This window comes from Alnus glutinosa, chromosome 1 (assembly GCF_958979055.1).
Source record: "Alnus glutinosa chromosome 1, dhAlnGlut1.1, whole genome shotgun sequence".
NCBI classification, from domain to species: Eukaryota; Viridiplantae; Streptophyta; class Magnoliopsida; order Fagales; family Betulaceae; genus Alnus; species Alnus glutinosa.
The window spans coordinates 25,841,408-25,861,561 of NC_084886.1; the positions used below are offsets into that span (position 1 = coordinate 25,841,408).

The following is a 20,154-nucleotide window of genomic DNA, read 5'->3' on the forward strand; positions in this document are numbered from 1 at the left end:
ATTATTGCCACGTATGAAAGCAACTGCTAGCATTCATCATTTCACTTGTTGTTTTTTCCTTTCTAGCAAGTTATATATTCCACCTTATCAACATTATTGCCACGTATGAAAGCAGCAGCTAGCTATCAGTTACGAGGCCATGACTACTGCTGGCATTAAATGCACATGTGAAGCTTTTAACTTTCGTGGAATGTATATTTTGACCTCAGTTATTATAAAAATATCCTTACATTTCTAGGGTAATTGAATAAAATTGTGACCCGATTACGGATATTTGGTCGCAAAGAATTCAAGACAATTTTTTATTTTTTTTTAATTGTAGAAAGAATGAAAAGAAAAGATAAAACTAACTTATGGAACAAAGAAGGTGGAGAGGGTTTCTTTTCCAATACATGGAGAAAAAGATGTGGATAAAAAAAAAGGATGAGCTAGAATGGAATCTAGTTGTGACCTAATTGTCACATAGAGAATTCCACACAATTACACGAATGAATTTTTGTACCATTTAAAGTCCCATGTTGTTGTATTCGATTGGTCCTATTAGCACAGCTGCCCTCGTGAAAGCACTTAAAGGTCGATGTCCCCATTATTAGTGAGAGGAACTCACCACGTGGGTTTTGATCAATTGATCAGAGGATGCAACGGGTGCTGAGCTAAGCTCTGACGAGATCTTTCACTGTATGGGCACATATACGGATGTTGAGATAAGCGCTAACGAGATCTTAGTAATCTGAGATTCTGGGAATGAGGACTTAAAAGTTACTTCTCAACTCCAAATATCATGTCAAAAGCGAATGCAAGACCCATCCCGAACTCTGTAAGAGACAAAGTTGGAGAAATTCCCCAAACCATTCCTAATATTCCTCCAAAGGTCCATCTCATATGGCTCTCAAGTTTCCTTTGAACACCAGCCTCGTCTTTGGATCCTATCCCCTTCTCTTGATCTGAGAAGAAAATGGTTTTCCTTATAAATAAAAACTTGATATAGATATAAAACTTCTTTTTATAAATCTTCGTAATTGAAAATAATAACTTAACTGAACCTTGAAGAGGCTAGCTAAAGAAATGCTGAACAAATAGATTAAAAGAATTAGTTAATTAATGATCTGTTAAGGGCAGGAAGAGGAGTTCCATCAAGAAAGTTCTTGATGAAAGTAAGTGCTCCAGCAGGTTGGAATGTCGGAACTGTATGTCCTGCCACTCTCACTGTTGTGAATGTTAGGCCCCCCTCATATACTTCTTCTGTAAAGCCTCCAACCTGTGACAAATCAAAATGAACAAAAATAATATGTTAATTTCTTTTGCATGGTCAAAGAGAATTCAATTTTCCAAGCTGAGAAAATTAGGAGAGAAAGAGATGGTCAAAAGAGAATTAAGTTACCTCTCCTTTGTCGAACCAAGCACACCATGCAGCTTTCACATGAAGCTTCATACGTCGTAGGGTGTACTTTGTTGAACTAACCGTAACAACCAAGTTGGTGTCACCACTACAAATTGTTATCCCAACAAAGATTTGTTTTAAGATTTGCATAAAATATAGGGTTAAATACCTCTAAGGTCCCTGAGTTTTGACAACTTTATTTTTTAGTCCCTGAGTTTCAATTCGCATCACAGATGATACATCAATTTTGGAAAATGACCAAATTAGTACATCGGTTAACTTCTCCGTCCAAAAATTGACGGTCTGCCACGTGTCAACTTCTGAGGTTGACACGTGGCACTATATAAAAAAATTAAAAATTGAAAATTAAAAATATTTAAAAATTAATTAAAAAATTAAAAAAAATTGAAAAAACTAAAAAAATGGTGGCCAAGAGCCACCTTTTTTTTTTTTTTTAGTTTTTTCAATTTTTTTTTTTAATTTTTAAATATTTTTAATTTTATTTTTTTTTATATAGTGCCACGTGTCAACTTCTGAGGTTGACACGTGGCGGACCGTTAATTTTTGGACGGAGAAGTTAACCGAGGTACTAATTTGGTCATTTCCCAAAATTGATGTATTATTTGTGATGCGAATTGAAACTCAGGGACGAAAAAATAAAGTTGTCAAAATTCAAGGACTAAAAAGGTGTTTAACCCTAAAATATATGATTATCATATTTGATAGGGATTATGATGTTAAGTTATAATCCAAAACTCGTCTTTTACATAAGCTTGTTTTTAATTGAAATGTTTGCCAAAACAAGAGGTGAAGTCAGGTATATCATCAATGACTCTTTGGCTAAAGGATCTCCATTGGAACAAAGGTCAAGAATTCAAAAATCCTTGAGTCTGTGTGAGTTATACAAGTATGTTAAATTACGACTTATGCCAAAAGGTTAAACTTATTATAATATGAAGTAGTAAATTTAATCAGTTAATTAACACTTTAACAATCCGTCTTTTCTAGGCATGGCCTATCTAACCCTCTTGATCATATGTCAATTAAAACCGGTGTATAATATTCATTCACATAATCACAGAAAATATGAAGGATTTAGTTCAATCAATATAAAAGACTTTTTAAGATAAGATAAGAAATTTATAATGATTGAATATAAACATTAAGATCAATTCTCACTACTATACAACCATCATGCATATAGAAAATTCTAAATTAAAATACAATTAAACCATTGTTACGTAGAAAAGGGCGACATCAAGACCCTATTATGAATTTAGCTGGTCATCGTGGTGCTGGGATGACCTCTTGCCATGTTTTTCTCCTCTTCAACTTGTCAAGCCTCCAAGAAATTTTTTTTGTCTAAAGCTAAGCACACCTTCTTTTGAAGCTTAGGGGTCTATTTATAGAGGTTAAGAGAGGCCTACAAGTCTTACGAATCTAAGAAAAATCGGAACTTAGTCTCTTAATCCAAGTAGGAAAAGGATTCCAAATTCGTCTAGATTTGCAGTCTTTTATTGATGAGCGATTTTGGTATAGTAAACGTTTGAATTAGGAAAAATATATTTCTAACATATTTATTGAATTTTGTATTAGCTTTCCAACGCCACCAATTTTATTGCAATTTGAGACTTGAGCAGAAAGTTATGATTAAAACATTGAGACATGTGTATAATCCAAATTTGAATTGAATCCGATTTTAACTCTTATTGGAGCAATTCCAATTTAATCATTTTCTTGATTTGATTAAACTTAACCATATCATATAGGTCTTCTATTATGATTTGTTAAGTTTCAACATATTTTCTAAGTCTTCTTAAAGTGTGCTTTAAGCCCAAAATCAATAGAATTAATTGTATGTTTATTTAAAATTTGAAAACAATAAAACAATACAAAATCAAACAAATAACAATGGTAAGGAATTAATATGTGCAAGTTAAGGGGCTTGAATGTGCAACATTCAACGCTTATCACACCCCCAAACTTACATATTGTTAGTTCCTTAGCAATAGAAAATAGAAAATAAACTGAAAAACAAGATAAATCATTCTTTTGTGGGATGTACGATTGCATTTAACGGATGTAACAAGCTTTTTAAACCCCTTGGCATCCCTAGAGAACGAGTGAAGTCTTGTGAGGGTTTGCCAGAAATGATACCCACTAACATTGTTCCTACCATGTTATCCCAAAGAATGCAGCTTCATAAAATTAATGGTTCTTATTCATTGGCAAGCTTAACAAAATAAACTTTATCTTCACAATTTTAGGGAATTAAAAATTAAGCTACTAGCATGGCATTATGAGATATTACAAGATTCAACTAGTGTACAGTAAACTTAACACATAGTCATGAGGTTTCAAAAACTAATTTCAATCATGAAAAGTTCAATACTCAAAATTTTGTTGGACTCCCTATTCGATAAAACAACCAATGAATATTATTTATTCTCTATTGCATATAATAATAATAATAATAAAAAACTACTATCATTGGCCTTTTTCTTTTATTTCAGAACAAAAAAAGTGACTACCATATTCGAAGAAATTTAACATTCTATTGTATACACATGTAACAAAAAGAAAAAGAAAGAATCATTATGTCAAAAAAAAAAGAAGAAAAAAAAAAGAAGAAGAAAAAAACATTGAAATGAAGGATGAGACGATTACCGAATGAGAAAATTAGGAGCGTCATGAAAAGAAGGGAGAAAGTTGTAAAATATTATATATATATATATATATATATATATATTATATTGATCCAGGCAGGGGCAACCTTGTGTGCTAAAGTTGAGCTGAATTGTTATTCACGTTTTCGTCTCAACATATATATATATATATATATATATATATATATATATATATATATATATATATATATATATATATATATATATATATATATGTTATTTGTCCAATCCTTCATTTCAATGCTTTTTTTATTTTATTTTTATTTTTATTTTTATTCTTTTTTTTTTTGACATAATGCTTCTTTTTTTTTTTTTTGTTACATAAATTTCTTCGAATACGGTAATCACTTTTTTTGTTCTGAAATAAAAGAAAAGGCCAATGATAGTAGTTTTTTTATTTATTATTATTATTATTATTATTATTATTATTATATGCAATAGAAAATAAAAAAATATGCATTGGTGTATATATATATACATACACACACATTAAAATAAACGTAGTTTTAAAACATACTCCATCATTACAAATATGAGCATTAGATATTTTATATTTTATATTCAATCTTGCTCACTATTATCAGAAGAAGAAGGCATATGAGATCTAGATGAAGAGCTCATAAAGAATGAACTCATTGTTTGCCTCAAGACTCTATGTTTTAAATAATTAGTTTTAAATTATATATATATATATATATATATATATATAATTTAATAGTTTCATACTCTTTATTTTAAAGAGTATTTTCATATTCTGAATATTATTATAATATATATAAATTATATATAGAATATGATAATAAAATATTGTCCATTAAAATAGTCCATTAAAATATTGTCTTTAATGATTTTAATATCATATGATATTAGAATATTAACTGCATCTTTTATAAGTTGATTATGCTAATTTGCTATAACATTTCCATTAAATGTTATAGCAATAAAATTATTCCCAGGCAATTTTTTCTTTAAAATGTTGTCTATTAATAGTCCATTAAAATTATCCTAGAAGTAATATTTTAATATCATATTGTCTTTAAATATTTTAAAGACAAAATTCCCTTTAAAATATTAACAGAGAGAGGGTTAATAATTTGGACTATTAACAATAGTCCAAATTAACAGACACTGCAATAGGAGGTTAATAATTAAATTAAAATATTTTAATTCTATTATCTCTTATTTTATATTATTTATTTCAAATTGTAAATCTTGAATTGTAATAGGATGTTTTTCTTTTTTAAATCTATTAAATACATCAGTAAAATTATAATATATATATATATATATATATATATATATACTTTTCAGGCGTTTGATTTGAAATTAATATTCAAATTCCACACCACGAGATCGAGATCATGTGGAGGAGATAGAGTCTCCACATGAGATTGACCTAATTAATTAATTATCTGCCCATGCACAAACACTCCCGATTTGGAAATGGGTTCGGATTATGGAATGGCCAAAATCATGTCACCGTCTTAATTACTACTACATTTGGACAAAAAAGAAATAATGGGCTTCCACGGACAAAAATAAAAATAAGTGACCCCGATCAAGATGGTTGAGTACACATTTTGAGTTTAATCATTAGAGTAAGAAATTTCTTAGAAAGGAGATTAATATTTTTATTATTCTTCAGAATTCGGAATTTATTTAATGATAATAATATTTTATTGTGTTTTACAGTAAAAAATCTATGATAATAATAACTTAACCATTACTTTAATTAGTTCCACCAAGTATGACAAAGTAACAAATTGAGTTTTTGGTCCATGCACCAAGTGTTGTTGCATTAATGTTGGTGTTGGGTGCTAACCAACCTCATAAGGCCTACCTACTTCATGGAAACAAATTTATGATATGACATGTTTTTGTTCTAATCTTTTTCCTATTGCCCATCAACGTCTAATAAAATATTTGCAATTTGTAGTGGGATATGATGGGGCTGAAGCAAAAGCTTAAGGTACAATAGGCCTTAGCCTCTGCTCATGACTGTACTCTACCCTTCTTTGACTTGTTCAATTACTTCAATGTATGCTCTCATCTTGTGATTCTACCTCACCCCCCTTATTATTTTCATGACATATCATCAAAGTATGGAAGGCCACAAGGAAGAAACATCCAATGAGATTCTATCTGTCTCTTTCTTGAATAAATACAAAAGTGAGCAGTATAATAACTAGCTTTCTCATTTGCATGGTGTTTTCGTGCGTTGAAACTTTTGGATTGTCAACATGTTAAAGGAAAAGTTATGTCCGTTAGCATGTGAAATATGTAAATGAGAAATTGAGAAAGAGTTGGTCCCCCTCATGTGAATATATATATATATATACAAGGGGAAGTGACTTGGGTACAATATTTAAAAGACTTTAGGGACCATCCACCTAACCTATAATCCGAAGTTGAATATGTACTTAAATTTTTCATTAAGTGATATCTTCTTCTTTTTTTTTTCTTTTTTTTTTCTTTTTTTTTTTTTGTGTTGGATATATATAGAGAGATGATACAAAGGAGATGGAATGCAGTCCCTTTTTAATGAAAAAGAGACTATCAGGGGACGGTTTTCAGTCCCCTGAAAATCAATCCTAATAGCAAATTAGCAATGTTGCAGTTTACTTTCAAGTTAAGATAAAGTGCAAATGGAAGGGGCAATTGAAAGTGTCTAATAATTTGAAAGGATTATCACTTGGTAGAATTATTGCAAATTGGGGGAGGAAACTGGAAAGTGTAGTGTATAGGCAACTATAGTTTTATTTTCATTTTTTTTTTTAAAAAAAGAGCATTGTGTAAACGACACGGTTTATGTCTTCTTCTTTGTGAGTCTAAATGAACTTAGTCTCTAAATCTCTGAAATATTTGAAACTAAAAGTTTGAGTTTGAGACTGTGAAACATCTATTGTCGCTTGCCGCTGCTGATAATGTCAAAGGAGTCAATACCCCTGATGGGTGGTTGAGGGTGGGCATTCAGAATATGGAGATAAATTTATCAATTTTTTTTTTGAATATGGGCCTCTCCGGTCTCCACCCCCTAGTGTACACAATAAAAGCACAACTTAGTCATGGTTCCTTCCACAACTTGGTCTCCTTTTCCTTGGAATTCCGCGACATGCGTGATTATTCAAGAGGGAATACTTTTATATATAAATTTTACAAATTGTCAAAGTCAAACCTAAAAAGTAGCATTAATAAAATAACAAAATTATTAGGTAGTTTACCTTTTCTTATATAATCATAACAATGCCCAATTAAAAAAAAATAAAAATAAAAATTCCAATAGCAGCATCAAAATCACAACCCATTTGCATATAATGACATAACATTCCAAATCGGTAGTGTTAGTGCATGGGCAGGTAATTAATTAATTAATTAGGTCAATCTCTTGTGGAGACTATCTCCTCCACATGATCTCGATCTCGTGGCGTGGAATTTGAATTTTAATTCCAAATCAAACGCCTGAATATATATATATATATATATATATATATATTGTTGGTACAGTTTCCGGTATGGTGATGCGTTGCTTGAATTTCCTCATTTTCTTCTTGAGCGCTCTTTTCCTCAAACCTCTAAAAACAACAAACAACTAATTGGGAGTGCCGACTACACCATTCCGATGCCTAAGTCAGTTTCAACTTGTGACTTTTTATGGAGAATCCAAAATCTCAGAATATATATATATATATATATATATATATATATATATATATATATATATATATATATATATATATAAATACCTGGCGTTGTAGTCTTATTTATAGGCTTACAGTTATAGACTTACTGGAGTTCTTGAAGCACAGTTGGACTAGGAGTTTGAGTCCTGGATCGAGTAGGTTTCAACCTTATCCCCATAAAGTTTGAATTGGGTGTAAGTTGGATAGTATTCTACTTCTTTAGATTGATTCCACGCTAATAGGTATCTTATCCCATTATTCTCGGGATAAGGGTCAATCTCGAGAATCTTGGGATTGGAGTCTTATTAGGAATTTTTGCGGAATCCTATATTTGAGTTTGTGTCCATGAATCTTGGATATAGAGTTCTAACTGCATTCAAACACTTACTTGTTGAATCTGAGGAGATAACTCCGAGGCGATTATATCATACTTCGACCAATTCTCTGAGGTGGAAATATTCGAGATGTGTTTGCTCCATGTAGACTAGGAGATCTCGATATATTCCACACCCTGTGGAGTCTTTAGATCCGAGATGCTCCATCTACTGAGGTATGTCATAGTCCGAGGTGATCAGGCACCAAGATGATTTCTTCATATAAGGTTGTGACAAATATCCGAGGTGTTCTGATCGAGGTGACCGAGCGGGGTCAGACCTGTGGGTTGAACCTCTGACTTGTCATGGCGTCCACGTGGCTTCGGAGTTGATTATTTCCCCAATAATTACCCTTTAATTCTCTTATTTCAAATTTTGAATTTAAGGGAATTATTTGTTTCCTCAAAATCTGTAACTTGAAAGCTGTCACTGTGCATGTCATAATGACCAAATCTTGACAGCTCATGATGACGCCGAACATTCAAATCGAAGCTTATATTTTCGAGGTCGCACCTTTAATGAAGATTTAGTTTTTTGAATTTTTGGGTGGCTAACTCTTCGATTTTCGGGGATTGGAAATGATGGCGCCCCTTGAGTTCTCGAACACGTGTGGGGGGCAATTAACTCTCCACTTTTTTCCTCCTTATAAATATTGTACTTCACCGAACTCTTTCACTTTCACCATTCACTTTGACTTTTTGAATTTCTCTCTGTTGCTCTTCAAGCTTTCCCTTTCAACTTTTTCACTTCTTTCCCTAAAATGGCTAGATGTCAACCTACCAGTGGTGTTCCGGCCGGGCCAAAAACAAAAAAGGCCAAAGTGGCTCCCACCCTCGAGCCACTCGAGAATCGAAAAGTCGCCTACGTTTTTGAAGAACACGAAGAAGTTCTTCGTCTGAACTATGACATCCCACCGATAGTGAGGATGTTTTATCAAAACCCAGAGACTCGGTTCATCAATGGTGGCAAGATAACTCTGTTTGAGAGGATGTTCCTGGCCGGACTTCGACTTCCTTTTCCTGAGATTGCCCGAGACCTGGTTTTGTTCTTGATGGTTGCTTCGAGCTAGATCATGCCCAACGCTTGGAGATACCTGTTTGCGTCCAACATACTGTGGAGGACAGTTCTGGACAAGGAGATGAACATTCTCCAATTCTTCAACATTTATTGATCGAGGAAGAAATCGGACGGGGTAATCAAGTTGACTGTCTGACACCCCCTATCTTTATCAAATTAAGGTTGGGTCTCTCGAATAATAAGTTCTCGGAGCAACAGTTCTTCCAAGTGTCCGAGGAGTGGGAATGCCCTGAGGGCACTGTTCTACGAAATGACCAAAGAATGTCTCGGGTTTGGAAGAAATTGGGCCTTGAACGATGTGAAGCTCCGGAGATCAGTATTTCGGAGCGAGCTGATGTGCAGGAAATGACCGATTGGTCCATGGTGAAGTTGAAAGCCGAGAATTTTGATGATATCAACTTTGACCATATCGTCACTGATGAGGCCATGAGGCCGTTCCTCAGATATACGATTCCGCCTAACAAAAAGATGATGACCAAACGAAGGAAAGGCAAGAAAAAGGGTGATGCTTCCCACCAGGCCCCAAAGTCTCTGAGGCAGCCTGCCAAGAAAAAAACGGCTGACACTGAGGCCGTAGCCCTAAAGAAGAAGAAGCAGACTCCTCCGTTGGCGACCTCTATCCCGAGAAGGGTGCCTCCTATGAGGATGGCAAAGCGTCCAATCGAAGAGATTTCCCAAGGCCTCGTGCCCGAGGTCAACACGGAAGAGGGCTCAATGAGCTTTGAATGGTTCATCCTAGAGTGTTCCCTAACCCGAGAGCCAATTGTTCTGCCCACCTTCAGTTTGGTAGATGAATTTGATTCCGAAGGGCCATCCAGCCCCTTGAGGTCGAACAACGATGAGGTCAATTTTGGAAATACCAAGGCGGCGAGTCCTACACCTGAGACGGTAATCAACGAGGGTGATCCTTTGTCCGAGGCGGGAACAAATGAACTTGCTTGGCCTCGGGTGAAGCATCTATCCAAGAGAAGAAAGTTCGGGCCTAGAGATCGTCTGGCAGGGATAATCTCGGAGGCTGAGTAGATGTGGGGAAGGCCGGTCATAAGGTCTTCCGATGTTGAGGAGGTTCGGCAGGAGTCTGCCTTTTTAGGCAATTAGTTTGAAGCTGGTGACGACGAGGAGGTTACAACTCTTCAAAGTCAAACTCACGCCGAAGACATGGAGGAGAAGCATACTCCTAGGACCCTTTCTGCAGAGTGGATGGGCACTCCTCCACCCCCCGAACCTGAGTGTGAAGTGGAGCATGAGGTATCTCCGAGGGCCAATCCAGTCTTAGATCAACCCGAACCTATCCAGCCTTCTCATGCACCCGAAGAAAATCTTACCAAAGGCCGTGCTCCTGTTCGAGCCAAGGCGGGTGAAAGGGAAACTCCAGAAGGTATAAGTGTTGTCAGGCCCGAGGCTTCTTAAAATGCCGAAGTTCAAGATAGGCCTGGAACTAGTCCCGCGGCTAGCTCATTTGGTCTGAGGCAAATTGAGTCTGAGGCTGCTTTGAATACAGAGGCCTGTGCAAACCCCGAGGGACCCAGTTCTTCAAGGTTCAAATCGGCCTTTGAGGTCCTCAACAAGGGTCTTCATGGACATCCGATGGAGGCCATCAAGAGTCTCATTCCTGAGGGATTCTTGGGTGGCGCAGGGGCAACTTCACTCGAGAGGATTGCCCAAGGCGTTATGATCTCTCACTACCAGGTAGAATTCTTGATACAACTCTGTCTTTAACATGATTTTATGTCGACTCGTATTCTGTTATGAATTATCCTTTCCTTTGATTTTGTAGCTTCTGGTGAAGATGACCGCCCTTTGGCAAAACTTCGAGAGGCATCAAGAAGTGCAGCCGACTGCTCCAACTCCCGAGGTATAAGCTAGGCTTTCGGGACTTGAAAAAGAAGTAGCCAACTTGAAAACTCTTCTTGAAGCCCGCGACGAAGAGCTTGCTTCTCGGGACTTAATAATCTCCGAGGAGCAATCTATCAATGCTCGGTTGAAGAAGGAAGTCTTCGAAGCTAACGAGCAGTATAATCGCTTTGCAGATCAACTGGAGTCTCAGTCGCGGGATGTTCAAAACAAATGCTCCAAAGCATGCAAAAATGCTGAGGCCGCTGTAGCCACCAAGGGAAAACTTGAGGCCAAGGTGGAGAGGCTTGTGGCCAAGAAGAACAAAGCATTAAAGGCCCATGAGCTTTCAGAGAGCCTTTTGATCAGACTTCGGGTCAGATATGGTCAATGCAAAGCCAAGACAAAGTGTCTCCTGAAGCAGCTGAGTTATGTGCCTTGCCACCAAGACCAGAGCTGGGGTCGGGGCTTCAACTGGGGGTTTGAGAACTTTCAAACTTTAACTACAAACCATTAATACAAGTGTGATCCTAGTATCGTTGGGCCGCTTCTAGTTGGGATCCTGGATGAGGCTATCAAAGAAATGGAGGAGTTCGGCCAAAACTTCATGCTTGATGTTCCGAGCTAGGGTTTCGATACCCTGAACCCTTTTGAAGATCCTCTTGATGACGAGGATGGTGGGGCTTGAATGCTGAACTCGAGGCTCGAGGTTCCAACTTTTTGGAATGTACATTTTCCTTCTTATGTAAAATTTCTTTTGTAATGAACAAAAATTGAAGTCTTTGGACATTTTTGATCTTGTTAGTCATACCTGATTTTTACTTCCGATTTGTTACCCCCCAAATAACTTAGGGAATGAAAATTGGCACCCCCCAAAACTTGGACAAACAATCGGTTTGTGTAAATTTTTCCCGAGGGAAGCTTTGGTCGAACCTTGGCTTTGAAATTTAAGCTACCCCCCTAAAATTTTTGAACAAACAATCGGTTTGTTGGAAATTTTTATGGAGGAGAATAGAAAAAATTATTTGTACCAAAGTGTTGAATCTTACTTGATTATTTTTTAAAGAGGTTTTATCCTCATATCTTTATCCGAGCCTCTCAGCTTTGGTGAAATCTCCTTTTATAGCATCTTGGTTTTTGACGAGCTATCTCTCGTGATTTTGTCATCTTTAAGCTTTTTTCTTATCCTTATCCTTATCTTTTCTGAGCTACCCCCCATAACTTTAGTCCGCGTCTGAGGGCTAAGTCGTTCGAGGTGGGTAGTCAAGTACCTTGGGTATCCCTTCCATAACTCTTCTGAGTCATTTGAGGAATGGATTTAGGCAGATAGTCCACTGGGTATCCATTCCATAACTCTTTCGAGTCATTCAAGGAAGGGAGTCGAGTGGATAATCCCCTGGGTATCCCTTCTATAAATTTTTTGAGTCGTTTGAGGAAGGTAGTCGGGTGGATAGTCCCCTGGGTATCCCTTCCATAACTCTTTCGAGTCGTTCGAGGAGGAAGGGAGTTGGGTGGATGTTGATGCCACTTTGTCATACTTGAGAATAAATTTGGCAAAGAAGTTGTTTTATTGATTATAATATTGTCGAACATAAGTTATTACATGTAGTATTTCTTCAGTGTTCGGCATTCCATGCTCTCTAGAGCATCTTCCTTGTCTCGGACTTTAGATGATAGGCCCATTTTTCATGACATTTCACTACTTGATAAGGACCTTCCCATTTCGGAGCCAGCTTGCCTTCGGCTGAATCTTTTATCATTAAGCTTACTTTCCTGAGGACCCAATCTTCGACCTGAAACTTTATGGGATTCACAATTTTATTAAAGTACCGAGCTGTTCGATCTTGATATGGTGCCCAAGGGAATTAAGCATCATCTCTTCTTTCCTGCAAAAGATCTAGATGTAGTTTGATGCCCTCATCATTGAGCCCGAGGTTGTAATAGGCCACTCGGAAGCTCGGGGAACCAACCTCAGTCTGGATAACTGCCTCGGTCCCATAAGTGAGAGAGAAGGGTGTCTCACCTGTCAGAGTTCTACTTGTGGTTCGGTATGACCAGAACACTTTGGGGATATATTCAACCTAAGCTCCCTTCTTCTTCTCGAGCTTCTTCTTCAATGTTCTCACTAATGTCTTGTTTGTCGCCTCTACTTGTCCATTCGCCTTTGGGTACAGTGGAGTTGAATAATAGTTGCGGTTACGGAGTTCGGGGCACCACTCTCGGAATGGTCCACAGTCAAACTGTTTTCCATTATCTGTTACGAATGCATGTGGTATTCCAAATCGACATACTATCGATCTCCATAGGAAATTTTTGATGTTCATTGTGGTTATAGCCGCCAATGCTTTTGCCTCGGGCCACTTAATGAAATAATCGACAGCTACAACTAGGAACTTCCGATTGCCTTTTCTGACGGGCATTGGCCCAACAATGTCCACCCCCCATTTCGCAAAGAGCCACGGGGAAGTGATGGGAGTGAGCTTATCGGGTGAAGTCATAATTCTAGAGAATCTCTGGCATTTATCACAATGCTTCATAGCTCAGGCTAAGTCCTTGCTCATTGAAGCCAATAGTAACCAGCTCGCATGCCCTTGTGTGCTAGCATTTGTCCTCCAGAATGGTTTCTGCATACACCTTCATGGATTTCCTTCATCACATACTCCGCCTTGGTCTTTGAGAGGCACTTCAGGAGGGGTTCGGAGTATCCCCTTTTGTAAAGTATTCCTCCGAGCAGACTATACCGAGTCACTTGTACCTTAATCTTCCGAGTCCTAGCCTTGTCTTCGGGTAGTAACCCATTCTTCAAATATTGAATGATATCAATAGCCCACTTTGGTTCAATCGGGGTTGCATCCAGTTCCATAATGTCAGATTTTAGAGTTACGGATGGCTTGAACAAAACTATTATTTGCTGGTGCAAAGCTTCAATGTCCCGATCTGTTCCTGAAGCTATTTTCGAGAGCTCATCTACTCGGGTATTTGCCTCCCTGAGTATCTTCATCACAACAACCCTGTCAAAATAAGATTGATACTTGCGTACCTGCTCCAGATATATGGTCATTTGGTCTTCCTAGGTGTCAAACTACCCTTAAACCTGCCCCACCACTACTTGAGAATCACTCCGGTTTCTACATTTTTGGCGCCCATCTCTCGGGATATAGCCAAACCTACTATTAGTGCCTCATATTCTACTTCGTTGTTGGTGGTGACAAAATCCAGCTTGATGGCAAATCGGAATTCTTGGCCTTCAGGGTTTTCCAGTGTGACTCCCACCCCACTTCTTTTCCGAGCCGAGGATCCATCTACATGTACAACCCAAGTAGACTCCTTGGGAAGCTTTTCACTCTCTGGGATATTGCAGAATTGTACCAAAAAATCTGCTAGAGATTGACTTTTAATAGCTGTCCGAGGATGAAACTCGATGTCAAACTACCGGAGTTCTATCGCCCAGTTAACTAATCTTCCTAAGAGGTTGGGCTTTTGTAGAACTTTCCTCATTGGATACTCGATTAACACCTGAATTGCATGTTTTTGAAAAGAAGGCCTCAATCTCTGAGCTGAGACAACAAGGGCAAAAACAAACTTCTCGATCCGGGGATACCGCTCTTCTGCTCCGTGAAGTGCTTTACTTGTGAAGTAAATAGGTTTTTGGACTCCTGCATCTTATCTAACCAGGCCCAAGCTTACCACTGAGGGAGATACAACCAAGTAGAGGTAGAGTATCTCCCCCTCGGTGGGTCGGCTCAACAATGGAGGGTTCATCAAGTATTCCTTCAACTTTTTGAATGCTTCGTCACATTCCTCGCTCCAGGTATATGTTTTTCTTTAGATTTTGAAAAAGGAAAGGCACTTATCTGTAGACCGTGAGATGAATCAATTTAGGGCTGCGATTCTCCTTGTCAGTTACTGGAGCTGTTTTGTAGTCCTTGGTGCCTGCATATCGAGGACGGCCTTAACTTTCTCAGGGTTTACCTCGATGCCCCTCTATGACAATATGAACCCCAGAAACTTTCCTAAAGAAACCCCAAAAGCGCACTTCGCGGGATTAAGCCTCATCTTGTGTTTCCATAGTGTATGGAAGGTCTCTTGGAGATCTACTATGTGATCGGTTGCCTGGATGCTCTTTACCAGCATATCATCTACGTAAACTTCGACATTCCTACCAACCTGCCTCTGAAACATCTTGTTTTCTAACCTTTGATAAGTGGCACTAGAGTTCCAGATGTTGAGTATACCAAAAGATCGATCCGAGGCAATAAAAAGCTATCCTTCGGGCATGACTTATTCAAGTCAGTAAAGTCTACACACATTTTTCACTTGCTATTGGACTTCTTTACCAGCACTACATTAGCCAGCCATTCGAGGTAATCTACCTCTTGGATAAATGGTAGCTATTCCAACCGATGTTTAAAAATAAGAATTTGGTTTTACACTTTATCGGTTTTCACAACTACGTGGATTTTAATATATTTAACCACTCGCAATAGTACGGGACTTTGTAGTATAGTACTAAGGAGGGTATCGTACCACAAGGATTGGGAGGGTTGTTTTAAGTTATGAAATACTTAAGACGTTGCCTAATTTAATTAGAAAAAAGATGAATTGTTTTGTTTTATCACTAAGCTAAACAAGTAAAAATGGAGAGTTTAAGAACAAGGAAAATATAGGGCATTGATTTCACTCAATCCTCATACACATGGCATACTATATTCCTCCCGGATTTCCTTCACAAGTGTAATACGAGCGCGTAATGATTGTCAATTACACGACGACCTCAACATGAATTTACTTTAGTTAAAGACAATGATAATCCATCTATTTATACAAAAATCATTCAACTAATAACTAGGGTTGAATGATTCATGCTCCCTAGTATGGACTATAAGGCCTATTAATAAGCATACACATCTTATGGAAAAAGCATAAACCATCTTAATTTAACACATAATCTCCACATAAACTTATACTAGAATGGAAAAAACATTTAAGCAATAATTAAACTAAAAAGAGTGTGGAGTAATATGTGTTTCTTAGCATGAGTTATCAAATTCACATAAATTGTGTCATAAATACCATTACACACCCATCTTAGGCTATGTAATCATTACACTCGTATGGAAATCCAAGAACAACATAATCAACCCATGGCACTTAGAAAGAGTTCATCAACAGCCTACAATTAAATTAGCTACTCATGGAGTTATGGGATTCTCTTATAGAAGAAGAAGAACCCATTCCTCTAAGAGATATAAAAACTATAACCACCACTAACAAGAGGTACAACAACTAACTTTAATAAAGGAATCTAACTTAACACATAATAATACTCAAAAACAAACTTTAAAGGAAAGAAAATCTAAGAAGAACACTAAAGAACAAGCTATGAGCTTTGGAATCTAAGGATTCCAGAGTTATATTCAACATAAAATAACACAAACAAGAGAAAGAAGAAAGAAAGAAATGCTGGAAAATGTAAAGAATATTTGCATTAACTAAATTTCAAGTTTACTTTACTAAAAACAAATTTAGAATAGGTTACAACATTAACATACCTTGAAGCTAAGCTCTCTAGAAAATGTGAAGGAAAGGGTGCATCACATGAAGCACAAAAAGGACTAAAAGGAAAGAAAGTAACTAAAACTCTCTACACTTTCACTCTCACGTCCATCCTCTATTTATGGAGGATTTGGTATGAAAACCAAGCTCAAACAATCACTCTCAGCTGCACAAAATGATGGTGACAACTTCTGATTAGAATCGCACAACTTGAGGATGAATTTGAGCCACACAAAAAGCTGTCGACATCTGAAGATCTTTCTGAAATATCCGAAGTCGATCGATCGATTTATTTTGCCTTGGAGATTTCGATCGATCGAATGTAGATCGATCGATTTATTTTCTCAAGGAAATTTCGATCGATCGAATATACTTGATCGATTTTTCTCTTCTAGGCAGGAGCACTTGAACTTCACATGTCTTCATTAGGCTTAACTTGTTGATTTTTTTCTTGTTTTCAATTAAGACCTAAAAAAGAGATGAAACACTAAAACATAATAACACATTATTTAACAACACAAACTAGGGTTTAACATATGTAAATTAAGGGGCTTTGAATGTAAACATTTAACGCTTATCAATAAATCTGGCCTTCAATAATTTCTTGACCTCTTCTGCAACAGCCTGATTTCGCTCAGTGGCGAAAGTCCTCTTTCTTTGTTTCACTGCTCGATGATTCGGGTCCACATTCAACTTGTGAACAATGACTGAGGGGTCAATCCTTGGCATGTCTTCGTGGCTCCAGGCAAATACATTACTGTTGTGCCTCAAGAACACAACTAATTCTTCCTTCATATGTTGGGAGAGTTGCGGGCCTCAAACTCTTCCAGGTCTTCTACAGGCTCCCCCAACAGTGACTGCTATTTCCCGACTTCCTTGGTCTTCTCCCCGAGATTATACTTCTCGGGAGTACTTTTTAAGGACAAGTTATAGTAATGTCTAGCTTCCTTCTGATCTCCCTTCACAATCCCGACCCCTTCTTCAGTTGGGAACTTCATACTCAAGTTTAGTGTTGATGTGACCGCTTTTAACTCGTTCAGAGATGTTCTTTCGAAGATGGCATTGTAAGCCGATGGTCTGTCTACGACCAAAAATCTCACCATGATGACCTTCTGCCTCGGATGGGTCTCGGCGGTGACAAAGAGTTTGATAGATCTGAGAGGCAACACTCTCTCTTCGGTGAATCCTAATAATTGGCGTAAGACAGAGACCACCCTATCTCGGGGAATGGCCATATAATTGAAGGTTGTCTTGAACATGATATCAACGGAGCTTCCTGTATCAATAAGGATACACTGAGTCTGGTGATTGGCTATCGTTAACGATTCTACAAGGGCGCCGGTATGTAGGAAAGAAACTCCGGCGTAGTCTTCAATTGAAAATCCCACAACCATAGGGTCATATTTGCTAGACTTGGGGGGCTTCTGCATTGAGTATACCTTGAAATCATCTAGCTGCCTGGCATAAGCCTTCCGAGCCGAGCTGGATTCTCCTCCCCAACCGAATCCTCTTGAGATGGTATGGATTATGGGGAGGTTATCATTCTACGCTTGTCTGGCTCTGCTTCTACTTCTCCCACGTCTTTATTCTTCTTGAGGCCGAGGGGTTGGCTCCCTTACCCTCCCTTACCTTTCTTCTTGCCTTGGTGGGATAGTCTCCCCTTTCATGCCTATCTTCTTATTTTCTAGGCCTCGGAGCTTGACCATGTTCTTGCCTCTGCTGATTCCTCTCATCAATGAGAAACCGGATTAACTTTCCATTCTCGATGAATTTCTCAATCAGTTGCCTCAAGGATACACACTGCTCGGTGAGATGGCCATACAAGTCATGAAAGGCACAAAACTTGTGTGCCAATCGTGTGGGTAGAATCCCCGGGATGGGCTTCGGCATCTGGTAAGTAGGAACCTTTTTAATCTCCATAAGTACCTCAGTGAGAGAGGCATTCAATGGGGTCCACTTGTAGTCTCCAAAATTCTTCTTGACCTTCTTATAGTCCGAGGGGTTGTCATCTTGCACTTCCTTGGGTTTCTTCCTTTTCTTATGTTTCTCGGGAGAAGGCTCTGGTTGCTGTTGAGGAGGGCCTAGGAGGGCTCGGAGTGTCTCTTCCTAGTTAATGTACCTGTCAACCTTTATCATAAAAGTGTGGAGATCCTTCGGTGGTTTCAACGCCAAGTCTGCCATCAGTGGCCCATCCTTCTTCAGTCCTTGAAAAATTGCACTGTAGATGAAATCATCTGGTGCACTCTCTGTATCTAACTTCTCCTGGTTAAATCTCCACAGATAATCTTTTAGAGACTCGTTTGGTCCCTAACACACGGAGAGTAGATATCCTTGGGGTTTTCTCCTAACCCTGCTTGACATAAGCTGTGCCAAGAACTTATTTCCAAGGATGTCAAAACTATCAATTGACATTGGGATTAGGTTTCTGAGCCAGTATCTAGCCTTTCTTGACAAGGTGAGGGGAAAGGCCCGGCACGCCAATGCATTGGGTGTTTTATGTAAAGATACGTGAGATCAGAAATAATTCAAGTGCTCCATTGGGTCTTCACAACCTAAAAAAAACAAAGATATCTGGGACTTTGAACCTCTCGGGCAAATCGAAGTTGGACACTTCATCAATAAATATAGATTCCTTGTTCTAGAAGAGGTTGTTCATAAGAGACTCCTTCTCGTTGTGTTTCTGGTCCACGGTTTTTGATTGCACATTGATGAGTGCCAAATATTGTGTATTTAGACCCCTTGATTTGCATTAGTTAGACCTTTGGCCTTGTTATTTTCTGATGTTTTGGTTAGTTTTTGTATTTTTGTGTTTTGTAGGTCAATAAGAGAGGAATGAAAAATTTCATGAGGAAATGCTTGGAAATTCGAAACTCCTAAAAAGTCGATTGATCAAACTCAAAAGTCGATCGATCGAATTTTCCCAGAACTGACTGTTGCAGAAGCGCGCCAGAACGCCCAATCAGGAGCTTCTCCACGACAAAAAGCAGTTCTCCCTCTGATTTTTGCAGTAGAACACGCTGGTTTCGTGACCTTGGTTGTCTCTAGCAAGAGAGGAACCCTAGAGGGGGTTAAAGGAGTCATTTTACAAGGGTTTCTAACCCTAAGTTCCTTCTATAAAGCCATAGCCATGCCTCCTTGTTGGAGAGAGTTCTAAGAGCAGTAGATAGGGTTAATTTCGTGCATTTTGTAGTTTATTTCAGTAGCTCTTTTCTTTAGACATTTGTCTTTGTAAAGCTTTTCTTCAATTTTCATGTTTGTTCTTCAAGTCTTTGTGGTGTTTTTAGTCATGGGAGGCTAGAACTCTCAACTAAGGTTGAGGATGAAACCTCTCCATTGATGACTTTCACACTCTTGTAGTCCTATTTGCACATTTAATGCTATATCATTATGTTAAATGGATACAATGGATATCATCTTTCAAACCGATAATGCTATATCTTTTGCAATGAATGTGGTTGGTGGTAGAAATAGGACATTAATGTGTTTCAACCGATGGATACATTGTTTTATCGGTTTGAAAGATGATATCCATTGTGATTTATTCTTTAAATGGATACAATGGATGA

At 37.8% G+C, this 20,154-nt stretch overlaps 1 pseudogene; it reads right to left on the reverse strand.

The window, feature by feature from the left end:
- Nucleotides 1–1,076: 1,076 nt before the first annotated feature.
- Nucleotides 1,077–20,154, reverse strand: part of LOC133858349 (serine carboxypeptidase-like 40) — a 53,205-nt pseudogene continuing 34,127 nt past the window's right edge.